Source organism: Schistocerca serialis, chromosome 12, assembly GCF_023864345.2.
Source record: "Schistocerca serialis cubense isolate TAMUIC-IGC-003099 chromosome 12, iqSchSeri2.2, whole genome shotgun sequence".
Classification (NCBI taxonomy): Eukaryota; Metazoa; Arthropoda; class Insecta; order Orthoptera; family Acrididae; genus Schistocerca; species Schistocerca serialis.
Genome location: NC_064649.1, coordinates 168,788,893 through 168,802,054, shown reverse-complemented (window position 1 = coordinate 168,802,054; position 13,162 = coordinate 168,788,893). Strand labels below are relative to the sequence as shown.

At 46.5% G+C, this 13,162-nt stretch overlaps 1 protein-coding gene across 2 annotated transcripts in view; it reads right to left on the bottom strand.

The window, feature by feature from the left end:
- LOC126427921 (calexcitin-2-like) overlaps window positions 1–12,207 on the bottom strand; it is an 84,837-nt gene extending 72,630 nt beyond the window's left edge. For both annotated transcript variants that reach the window (XM_050089817.1, XM_050089816.1), the window contains exon 1: window positions 12,043–12,207. The gene's annotated coding sequence lies outside the window, so the exon portion shown is untranslated. The remainder of the gene's footprint in view (window positions 1–12,042) is intronic.
- Window positions 12,208–13,162: the final 955 nt, after the last annotated feature.

Genomic DNA, 13,162 nt, shown 5'->3' with positions numbered 1-13,162 from the left:
GGAGGAAAAAATTCCTGCATTGGTGTTGTCATACGAGGACGACGACTGCGAGGTCTGTCGTTCACATTTCCCGCCTCTCTGTACTTTGTCCACACCCTAGACGCGCCGCTTTGAGTGACACATAGCAGATCGGACACGCCTTGCTGCGTGTCTCATGCTGAAAGTAAAGCCAGTACCGTGGCTCCGTCACCGACCGAGGTGGCGCACTGGACTCGCATTCGGGATGGTGACGGTTCAGTCCCGCCTCCGGCCATCCTGATTCTATGATTTCCCTCAATTGCTTCAGGCAAATGCCGGGATGGTTCCTTCGAAAGCTTGCGGCCGACTTCCTTCTCTAATCCGATGGGACCGATGACCTCGCTGTGTGGTCCCTTCCCCCGAATCGACCAACCAACCTGGCTCTGTCTAACAGTTTTACGCCTCTACGTGGCACGATACCGCAGTGCCGAACACAATTTGGACGAGGCTGTCGTTCGTACTGGACTGCTCGCGGTGTGTTTACGTGAGTGGGGAAGGGCCACGAAGCGCGCCAGCATTAAAAGGCGTCCAGTGTCTGGGCGCTACCTGGGTAACGCATGATGTGCCTAGGTCAATGCGACCCCTAGTATCGTAGACAACAATTAACGGTAGTACTCCAAACATTTGTTCAGCAGTGTATTTCGTACGAAATAAAATTTTCTTGATAATACACTACTGGCCATTAAAATTGATACATCAAGAAGAAATGCAGATGATAAACGGGTATTCATCGGACACACATATTATACTAGAATTGACATGTGATTAATTTTCACGCAATTTGGGTGCATAGATCCCGAGAAATCAGTACCCAGAACAATCACCTCTGGCCGTAATAACGGCCTTTATACGACTGGGCATTGAGTCAAACAGAGCTTGGATGACGTGTACAGGTACAGCTGCCCATGCAGCTTCAACACGATACCACAGTTCATCAAGAGTAGTGACTGGCGTATTGTGACGAGCCAGTTGCTCGGCCACCATTGACCAGACGTTTGCAATTGGTGACAGATCTGGAGAATGTGATGGCCAGGGCAGTAGTCGAACATTGGGTGTTCCAGAAGGGCCCGCAACATGCGGTCGTGCAGTATCCTGCTGAAATGTAGGGTTTCGCACGGGTCGAATGAAGGGTAGAGCCACGGGTCGTAACACATCTGAAATATAACGTCTACTGTTCAAAGTGCCGTCAATGCCAACAAGAGGTGACCGAGACGTGTAACCAATGCCACCCCATACCATGACGCCGGGTGTTACGCCAGTATGGCGATGACGAATACACGCTTCCAATGCGCGTTCACCGCGATGTCGCCAAACACGGATGCGATCATCATGATGCTGTAAACAGAACCTGGATTCATCCGAAAAAATGACGTTTTGCCATTCGTGCACCCAGGTTCGTCTTTGAGTACACCATCGCAGGCGCTCCTGTCTGTGATACAGCGTAAAGGGTAGCCGCAGCCACGGTCTCCGAGCTGATAGTCCGTGCTGCTGCAAAGGTCGTCGAACTGTTCGTGCAGATGGTTGTTGTCTTGCAAACGTCGGCATCTGTTGACTCAGGGATCGAGACGTGGCTGCACGATCCGTTACAGCCGTGCGGATAAGATGCCTGTCATCTCGACTGCTAGTGATACGAGGCCGTTGGGATCCAGCACGGCGTTCCGTATTACCCTCCTGAACCCACCGATTGCATATTCTGCTAACAAATGGCTCTGAGCACCATGGGACTTAACATCTATGGTCATCAGTCCCCTAGAACTTAGAACTACTTAAACCTAACTAACCTAAGGACATCACACAACACCCAGTCATCACGAGGCAGAGAAAATCCCTGACCCCGCCGGGAATCGAACCCGGGAACCCGGGTATTCTGCTAACAGTCATCGGATCTCGACCAACGCGAGCAGCAGTGTCGCGATACGATAAACCGCAATTGCGATAGGCTACAATCTGATCTTTATCAAAGTCGGAATCGTGATGGTACGCATTTCTCCTCCTTACACTAGGCATCACAACAACTTTTCACCAGGCAACGCCGGTCAACTGCTGTTTGTGTATGAGAAATCGGTTGGAAACTTTCCTCATGTCAGCACGTTGTAGGTGTCGCCACCGACGCCAACCTTGTGTGAATGCTCTGAAAAGCTAATCATTTGCATATCACAGCAGCTTCCTCCTGTCGGTTAAATTTCGCGTCTGTAGCACGTGGTCTTCGTGGTGTAGCAATTTTAATGGCCAGTAGTGTAATTTATGAACTGAAGATACGGCGCGTTGCAGCTTCGTGTAGGTTTTCACTGTTACAGCTAAATCACTACGTATAGTACAGGGTGACACAGAGTAACGGGAATGTTTGAAATCAGTAGTGGCAACCCTGGACAGGTGGCAGCACTGCGGGTCCGTGACAGTTTGCGAGTAAACAGTCCGCCATTTCAGTAGTCGTGGATCAGTGGAACGGACAAGTGTGCCTTAGCCATAGAAATGTTTTGTAAAAACAATGATAGTTTGGTAGCGCCGCCGAGGGAGTTTTGACGTTTTTATAATTTAGGACATCATGATACCGTTCCGTCGAAACACGCGATAAAATGTTCGATTAATAACTTTGAGGAGACGGATTTGTCCTCAAGAAGAAACCAACAGGACAACCGAGAAGTGTGCGTTCTCCAGCGAACACTGATGTACCCGGGTCTGTCTTACGGAGACCACGGCGTTCAATTCGTAAGGGAGCAGCAGTGGTTGGAATGTCCGGGGAGAGTGTTCGCTGAATTCTTCATCTCGATTTAAAACTTCATCCGTACAAACTACAGATGGTGCAACAATTGAAAGACAACGATTACCGGTTACGATTACGATTCTCTCAACAAATGATAGCAAAAATAAACAATGACGATGAATTTCTAAACAATTTGTGGATGTCAGATGAGGCACACTTTCATCTCACAGGTTATGCGAATAAATAGAAATACCGTTACGCAAATCCTAATAACGCCTTTACACGCTAGTAAAGTGACAGTATGTTTTGGTGTTTCATCACATGGGATTATCCGACCGTTTTTTTCCGCAGATGAACGGGGAAACACAATAACTGTCAATGTCGATCGTTACGTGAGGATGTTACGAACTTTCGTTACACCTGCATTGAACGACTTTTCAAACGTTCAAGAGGCCTTGTTTCAACAGGACGGAGCGACATCACACACTGCACGGCAATCGATGGAATATGTGTGAGAATTGTCCGGCAACCGTGTGAGTGATCTCACGATTCGGTAACATTCCCTGGCCCCCTAGATCGCCAAATTTATCCGTTTGTGACTTTTTCTTGTAGGGCTACCTTAAGGGCAATGTCTACACGATTCGACCAAGAACCTGGATAAGTTAAAACAGAGAAATCTGGATGCAATTCACAGTATCGCAGCTGAGATGTTGCAGCGGTCAATGAGGAATCTCAACAGCAGATTTCACGAATGTATTCCTACAGGAGGACGCCATCTAAAGGACATAATTTTTAAAAAATGATAAATGCAATAATGTTTCGTAAGTGGCAAAGTTGTAAGGTTTCAACTACTATGAATGCAATTTCTTTCCTTCGTCACTTCTGGTTTTATTGGATTGTTGAAATGTTCCCGTTCTTCTGTGTCACCCTGTATTGATGAGTGAGTAATGAAATTTCAAAGTAACTGTTTATTTTTTTTAAGTTACTTAGTGTGTCGCGCGTGCTCCCGGACTCCAACCGCGTGCTGATGTAGTCGACGCCGTAGAGCTGCTACTGCCACGGCTCTCGCGGCAGAGTACAGACACGATGCGATACAACGCCAGTCCCCGTAGATTAACGGGAGGAAAAAACCTGAAAAGCTCCCGAAAAGGCGTTCCTCGCGTAGTCGTTGTATCTCAATTACAAGTCCGCAGCGTTTCCACTTATGCGAACTCGTATAATCGATGCTTTTTATTATTAATATTGTATTGTTAATTGCCCGGATTTGCATTAGTTATTAATTCTTCTCTCGTTCGCATAGCACACACCACTGAATGCAAGAAAATATTCAAGTTAACAGTTTTTTCTTACGCTGTTGTCTCGTTGCTGTGGAATTGTTGTGCTGGTATGCAGCGAGATCCAGAGATACTCTTTGATTCAGTCTTTGTAAGATTGCGTCGTAATACGAAAATATTTTAAAGTTCACTTCTCAACTGATGACGTGAATATTTGCACTTCAATAAAATAGTCTTTCATGAGTAGTCATTGATTTAGTCATTTATCAAACTATTTAATGATGTAGTCCACACCGGGTATTTAACTGGTAACGAACCGTTTATTGTTATTTTGTCACTAAATACTTATAACTCCCGCACCACACGCACTCGGAATAGTTTAGTTAAGTCACTCCGGTTGAGTTATAGTTTCTTGGCAATTACCACAACTCAACACTTTAGCGTAATTGTTTTATCTTCATGATGTCGTGTACTGGGTCCTATTCAAGACTAATTGCGTGTATTCTTTCATAGAATGTTCACTTCTCCTTAAGGTCCAACTAATTTAAAGTCAAGTCCAATGTTCACTAATTCCGTTATTAGATTTCAATAAACCCATAGTGCACGGTTAAATGAGTCTATCTGTTGCTGTCTCAGTTCATAAAATCAGTTTCTTAAGCCGTGAATCCCGTCACGCAACAAACACTTCTAAACTCGAAAACAATCTCGTCACGATTCGCAATCTGAATAATTCAGATCATAACTGCTCTCGTACGTCTGCACTGGACGAGTTATAGCAAGCGACTTCTTCTGTGGAAGAGCATTGTAGGCGGATTGAATTTCTTCGTCGCGCTTGGAACTCTCTTCCACATAAAAGTTATCTCTGATGACATGACTTTGGACTTAGCTTTTGAGATATTAATTTCACACTTGTCGCATGGATATTCGTCCATTGCTGAAATACGATGTTTCTTCTTTCTCTTTTGGTAAAAAATATGCTCAGTGGTGTACAATGTAGTTGTTAACAAAACTCTTTCGTGTTAGCTCATAGCAGGCCGGTGTGGCCGTACGGTTCTAGGCGCTTCAGTCTGGAACCGCGTGACCGCTACGGTCGCAGGTTCGAATCCTGCCTCGGGCATGGATGTGTGTGATGTCCTTAGGTTAGTTAGGTTTAAGTAGTTCTAAGTTCTAGGGGACTGATGTTAAGTCCCATAGTGCTCAGAGCCATCTGAACCATTTTTTTGTTAGCTCATAGGCAAAGATGTCGTAACTGCCGAGATAACTTTCCCTACTTCATGTTCTTTCTTAGTAGACTTTAAGGTGGTCGTTGGGGCGTTACATTAGCTAGTGTATACCCGCGAGAGTTGTGGCTTTGGGATTGAGCGTTATTTATCAGGGCCCCGCATTAGTGCCGTATTAAATAAAATGTTGGTAGATGTGATCCTCTTATAGTCACAGCAGGTAGGGAGCTACCGGTAGCTTGCAGTGAGCTCAAGCACAGTGGTTGGTGCCGAGCCTCTTGCCCCCTGCCCGCTCCGTGTCGCCCACACACACACTCCACCCCCACCCTCGCCCCCACCCAGCTGTCGCTTTATTGGTCGCTGGGCGGTGGCCCTCATAATCCGCTCAGCCAGACAGCATACGCGCGCTCCCGCCAGTGGTGTGGTGTGACGTGAATGGGCCCGCAGTAACTGGCCAGGGTGGGCATAACAACTCACACCGGCGCAGCGCTGCGGCAGTGAAGGAAAAATAAAAAAACAGAAATACCCAACACTCGTGGATACGTCAGTCGCCGCCCGGTGTTACCGAGCGGTTGTAGGCGCTTCAGTCAGGAATCGTTAGCGCTAGGATTTCACCCGGAACAAGTCCCGCCCACTCACCCCCACCGGCCACCGGTTCACCCCCGGCACTCACCCCCACCGGCCACCGGTTCACCCCCGGTTTTCCCAGTCTTTGTTCGTGGACTGGGCATCGTTTCAGTTGACCCATGTGGTTTCCGCGTTCGGCTGCACGTTGCGGTAGAGCATTGTTCTTTTAGCCGATTTATTTAACATATTTCGCGTGTGAAGTGTTTTGCTTGTTAAAAGTGTTTCATCGTGTATTGCGTGTGAAATAGATTTACAATAGATTATGCAAACAGACATAATGTTCAGACTTTTTGGAGTGAATGTTAAATTAATATCTTCTTAGGTGTTAAATTTTGCCAGATAGTTAGAAGGCATGGTCTCAGCTGTGCCAGCTACTTCCACAGCAAACATAAGAGAAAACAAGTTAGCAATGAATTCTTTAAATACGAGAACTCAGTATTCACATGAAGAGCCTATGAACAAACATGCTTCTATGCGAAAAAAAGCACCCAAAACTAAAACTGGAAAACCCTACCCTAAAAGAATAAATTGCTTGGAGAAAGTGGAACCACAGTATACTTGACACTTCAGTTTCAGAACTCAGACAATATATGTGAAACAAGCACCAATGTTCACTATACTTCCGAAGGGCATCAAAATTACTTTGCACCGCATGAAGGACGTTTTACATATGTGAAACACTGCAGCATGTATTTCCTCCATAGCTACTCCGTGACAAACAAACATATCATCATCATTATTATTTGTAAAAATGGTTTGAATGACATTTACGAAATTAATAAATCTATTGGTTAAAAACAGACAGGGCAGAGAATAACGATATATTATTTTCCTGGATCGTTTTCAACTGCATATAGGACACTAATGACACAGAAACAGCCATAATTCTTTATAACCTTGTTTACAATGCGCAGGGATGGCATTGAAAGAATTTACAAGTTAAAATTCACCCATTACCCATACAAATACTAACGAAATATGACATTTAAGCAAATATCTTACTGCTTTCATTAAGCATATCTACTTTACGGTATTCTTATATTCTTTAATGTTCGTGAGCTACTATGAGGGCCTACATAAACAAAACGACCTTGACTTATATCTGTATAATGTTGATTTTAGACAGTAGAGTTATTCGACTGCTTCCGTGGTTTTACTACCAACATAACAGATTGAAGACCATTGTTTTCGCATCGTATGTTTGCTCTGTTGTATCCCTCAAATGAACGTATTATAATAAGTGAGTTAGTTAATGAAAATTTGTCATTATTGCCCTTAAATAACATCACGTTATTTTTTTGTTTTCTCTTGCTGGTGATGCTTTCAATTCTCTATAAATATTTTTATTTCTTTATTAATACACATTCATATTATATTACTATCCAGAAAAACTTCAATTTCTTATCATTACTGAATTTCATCGCAGTCTAACGTGTGTTGGACTGAGATGATAGCAACTTCGCTGTAGCTTCCAGTTCGCGGAACTGGCGGCTGTTTAGGGGAGGGCCTTACACTACGGATAGGCATGGAGGGGGGTGAATGGGCGGGACTTGTTCCGGGTGAAATCCTAGCGCTAAGGGCGCGTCTTCAGTCTGGAATCGCGCTGCTGCTACGGTCGCAGGTTCGAATTGTGCCTCGGGCACGGATGTGTTTGATGTTCTTAGGTTAGTTAACTTTAAGTAGTTCTAAGTTCTAGGTGACTGGTGACTTCAGATGTTAAGTCCCATAGTGCTCAGAGCCATTTGAACAATTTTTTTTTTCCTTTTTTTTATGTACGTCAGTCGGCGCAAGTGTCTCTTGGCGTAGCGTAACTATTTCTGTTATCCGACTTTATTTTATCCCCTTACTAACGCTCTATCCTCTATCGTCCTTCCGATGGCTATTTACTGCACAAAATCGTTGCTGAAACAAGGCCGAAAGCTTGCGGGGCATGTTCTGCTGGTGAAAGGTGCAAGAACCTGCAGGATTGTGAAAACCAGCGGATGGATACAGAAGTAGAGGGAGACCGCAGAACAGGTGGAAACTGTTAACGGTGCTCGCTTATTTCCAGGTCCGTATCGATCTTAGTGCTGAGTTTTCACTCAGGCGGCGCTTTGGCGTCAGGCGGTTGTTTCCGTGTGTGCTCGCTGGCCGGAGCTTTGTTAGCTGGAGGCGTGCGAGCAGGAGAGAGGTGGCTGCCTTGGCGTGGAGGCAGTTCGGCTCGGCTGGGGTTGTTTGCGTCTGGACGCCGGGTGGGGCCCGATGGGAAGGCCGCACCGTGATTTCACGGTTAATAGTGTGGACAGCGGCGTGGTGTGCCGTTTAACTTGATTACCAAGGGGAGCAAACTCTCGCCTATTGTACTTTGTCGAGTCTGAGTTTGAAATACCTTCTATGTTGGCTTTGGGGTTACCTGAAGTCGCAAGTGAATCGTGATCGACCGACATTTCTAGGGATGCTGAAAGACAACATCCGACGCCAAGTCCAGACATGCTTTACAGTGCTGTTCACAACATTATTCCTCGACTACAGCTATTGTTGAGGAATGGTGGTGGACATATTGAGCATTTCCTGTAATGAACATCATGTTCGCTTTGTCTTACTTTGTTATGCTAATTATTGCTATTGTCATCAGATGAAGGGCCATCTGTCGGACATTTTTTGAACTTTTTTTTTTTTTTTTTTTCTAATGAAACCCCACGTCATTGCAAGCATGCGTGTCAATTTGTACCTCTCTATCTACATTATTCCATGATTTATTCAGTTTTCAAATTTATACTGGCTTTTTGATCAGCCGGTAAAAGACTGTTGGTTCTTCTCCCCAGAGTATTCCTTCCCAGACAGTAAATAATATGTGTAGCAATTTAGGACGGAATTGGTCGACTCGATTAGGAGTAGCTTTTGACGCATGTGTTTGCCTGCATATGCACATGTCACATATATTTAACATGTTTCGTCTGTATTTTCGGCGAATTTCGCCCTGCAGTTTCCTTTCATCGCAGATGAATGTTTATGACATATCTGCTGAACTGTGTGTCGTTAAATAACATAATTTTGCAGGCGCAACCAGTGTCCTACGTGGCTACCATCTGTGAAATGTGTTGCGAATAGAGGCAGCAGTAAAGACGTAATAAATTGAAACTTGGTGCACGATGATGCATATCACTGCACGATCAACGAAAATACAGCTATCGATAACAATTTTACGGACGATCGGGGCAGCGTGTTGGAAAATCCACTGATGTTAGTGACAATGGCCAGATTTATATATTTGCTGTAATCAAATTTTCATCGAGCATTTGAGTCTCACGTTTATTTACCATAATAATCCGAAGTTGTGAAATGAAGTTTGTGGTAGGGATAGCATTGGGCTAACGTACTCCGTGCAGGTCTGCTACCCATAGTGCTGTTGCGGTGTACTGGCTAGCATTCGCGCCTAGTAACCAAGGAGTGCTGGGTTCAAGTCCCACCCAATGCACAAATTTCAATTCACTTATTCAGCTTCCATCAGTGCCATAGATAAAGAGCAGACTGTTAAGGTCTGGTACCTGGGAACGACCATCTCAGAATCGACGATGCTGGTCGTACGCTCTTGTCGTGCTGGTGTGATGAGCATTTGCTGGAAGTGTTTGGAGACTGTGACACCGCCAGTAGGCACCCCAGTGTTGTCCACAGCTTATCACAGAACTTAGAGGCTGCCACTCTGTTAACATCGAGTATAGATTTAAGTGTCAGGAAGTCGTTTATGAAAGTATTTGTGTGGAGTGTAGCCATGTATGGAAGTGAAACATGGACGATAAATAGTTTGGACAAGAATAGAGTAGAAGCTTTCGAAATGTGGTGCTACAGAAGAATGCTCAAGATTAGATGGGTAGATCACATAAGTAATGAGGAGGTATTGAATAGACTTGAGGAGAAGAGTAGTTTGTGGCACAACTTGACTAGAAGAAGGGATCGGTTGGTAGGACATGTTCTGCGGCTTCAAGGGATCACCAATTTAGTACTGCAGGGCAGCGTGGATAGTAAAAATCGTAGAGGGAGACCAAGAGATGAATACGCTAAGCAGATTGAGAAGGGTGTAGGCTGCAGTAGGTACTGGGAGATGAAGATGCTTGCACAGGATAGAGTAGCATGGAGAGCTGCATGAAACCAGTCTCAGGACTGAAGACCACAACAACAACAACAACTCCGTAAAGCAGCACAGGCGGAGATCCGACGGCAGAGTGCGGTGCAGATGCAGGTGCAGCCACGAGCGTCTGAGGTCACACAGTTGAGCGCATCTAGCTGAGCACCTACGGGTTCCCGGCGCCATTGTCGAATAGCGTGGAAGTGGGTGCTGGATCAAAGCGATCGGGCCGCGAATCATTTGCAAACGTGTCACCTGGTCGGATGAATTCGTTCCTCGTACACCAGATCGGCGGTTGTGTCCAGATACGCCGTCACCCTGGCGACTGTGTGTGCGCGACACGCACCGCACCACGGACGTAGGTCAGCGGGGGCAGTGTTAAGCCGTCGGCACACGGGCCGTGCTGTCGAACGTCAACGTCGAGCGTGCCGAGTTCAACGTGCTGCTGTACGCTCAGGAACGATGCGTCTTGTGCATACGGTACGTGGGCCCCAACGTGGTATACGCGATCGCAACACATTCCGGCGGCAGTTGAGGGATGTTTCTGGTTCGTTAAACCACACGGTTTACCTAACGGGAGCGCGTAAAATTCCCACGTTAGCTGTATTAAAACGCACTTTTCCTCCATCGTCCACGAAAAGGAAAATACCATGTCCAATCAATAAGGACACAGGCTTATAAAAGTTCCATTACAAACAGTGCGGTACAAATTTGGAATACTTCTCCGCATAAGATAAACATTATTTCATCATTCCCACATTTTAGAAAAACCTCAAGGATAGTCTTACTTGATCACTGTTCCCACCCAGTAGCAGAATCTTTGCAACATGTGAATTACGAAGCGTAAAAGAAAAAGGAGCAAAATATCTTTATACAAGTAGCGCAAGCTGTCCTGTAGATTAAGCCAATAGAACATAGTAACCCCCCAAAAAAGGTGAACTTGTATTTATATAACATTGTGCTATATACTTATATTAAACTAATAATAAAGTATGCTAACCTAATAAAAACGCGAATGTTAGGGAAAAAAAATTGGGAAATGTTACGATACAAACCAAAGCCCCGGCGAACAAATCGCTCCAAGACAGTGACGCTGCTCCATAAGCTTTTTTTTTTTTCTTTTCTTTTAGATCTCAGTTTGTTCGCTTTTGTTCGTTGATCTGCTCGTGGCGGACGTCGTAAGACACCCTTTTAAGTTAGTTGTTGATCGATTGACACAGTTTTTCGTTTTTTTTTTTTTTTTTAATTACATATGGCAGCAAACCCTCTGACCGAACACGCTGAGCTACCGTGCGGGCGCTAAACCAACTATACACAGACACACACACACACACACACACACACACACACACACACACACACTCACAAACCACCTGATCATATTATGTTGCCGTTTGCTGAAACCTTAATCGTAGATATGTTACTAACTGAAATTTAATTATAACAAATTGTACCAGGAACAATGCGTTTTGGGGGTATCTTCAGTGTGTTGCTGCCTTCAAATAGCCTACTCTCATAATACGCAAGTTACAATAATTCTTTTGCCACGAATATCATGTTTCTCATTATTTTATTGGAACGAATCAGAGAGTTAACAACGGGTTTTCCAGTGATTCTCAATTTGCTGGTGCTCAGAAACGGCATATATACGTATAGGCTTGAAATGGATGCCAATATGGCGCCTCACAACTCTGTACTGAAGGGAAACGGCGTGCGTGTGACGTAGGTGGCGTTGTGCCATCTCATTGGTCAACGTTCACACGCACGCTGGGAATATCTGACACGCCAGATATTGCTCTGCACGTTCGGAAAGACTCCCGAACGTGCTATTCCGCGCTATGACGTCAGAAACTCGGCACGCTCAACGCTCAACGTTCGGATGCACGGTCCGTGTGCCGACGGCTTAACGCTGATGTCTCGGCCGTGAAATTCCCCCAGTCTGAACCTGACGGAAGACTTCTAGGATGCTATTAGGAGATATATCTGCACCTGCAGACCTAGTTGCTGTAATTTACTGGGATTGTGTGACGTGTGCATCTCCGGCCAGCTAGCGAGGGCTCGTCGACTCCGTGTCACGCACAATCGCAGCTGTACCTGGCTCGGAAGCAGCACCGACACCCTGTCTAGCAGACGGTGATCAGCTGTCCCCGCGCAGAGCAGCGGCACGGTGCCCACAGCGTGTGCCCCGTGGCCACAGCGCGGCCACAGCGTGGGTCTGGCCTCAGGCGGCTGGCAGACGGGCTGGGAGCGGCCGGCCGACACGGCACACTCCACACTGGTCGGCCGCAGCTGTGGGTCGAGGTCGCGCCCCGGCCGCCCTACCGGATGCCCGCGGCCGCCAATTGCGACCAATCAGGCGCGGCGGCGCATCTTTGTGGACTGCGTGGCCGTCCAGCAGGGCGGCGGCTCGCGCTGCGCTCCGGGGCTGCGGTGCGCCGCGCACGGCCAGCTCGCCGACCCTCCGGCCGCTGTCCCGCCAGTGGCCCAGTACTGCCCCGGCTGTGCCCCGTAACTGCCCTGCCGCTGTTCTGTCACAGTTACATCACAGTCCCACTCCTGCTTCCAACTGTGTCGAGTCAATATTCTGTCACCGACCTATCAGTCACTGTCCTATTTCTGCCCCAACTCTGTCTCATCATTTATCTGCCACTGTCCCATTGCTCTCCCGTCTCTGGCTCTGTGCTTCCCCAACTCTTCCCCCTTAGCCTCCAAGCACTCTCCTGTCAATGTACCATTTCTGCCCCAACTCTGTCTCATCATTTATCTCATACTGTCCCATTGCTCTCCCGTCTCTGTCTCAGTGCTTCCCCAACTCTTCCCCATTACTCTTCAAGCAGTGTCCTGTCACTGTACCATTTCTGTCCCAACTCTGTCTCATCATTGATCTGCCACTGTCCCATTGCTCTCCCGTCTCTTTCACAGTGCTTCCCCAACTCTTTCCCATTACTCTCCAAGCAGTGTCCTGTCACTGTACCACTTCTGCCCCATCTCTGTCCCATCATTGACAAGCCACTGTCCCATTGCTCTCCCGTCTCTGTCTCAGTGCTTCCCCAACTCTTTCCCATTACTCTCCCAGCAGTGTCCTGTCACTGTACCATTTCTCCTTAACCCTGTCCCATCATTGGTCTGCCACTGTCCCATTGCTCATCTGTCTCTCCAAGCAGTGTCCTGTCACTGTACCACTTCTCCCCCAACTCTGTCCCATCATTAATCT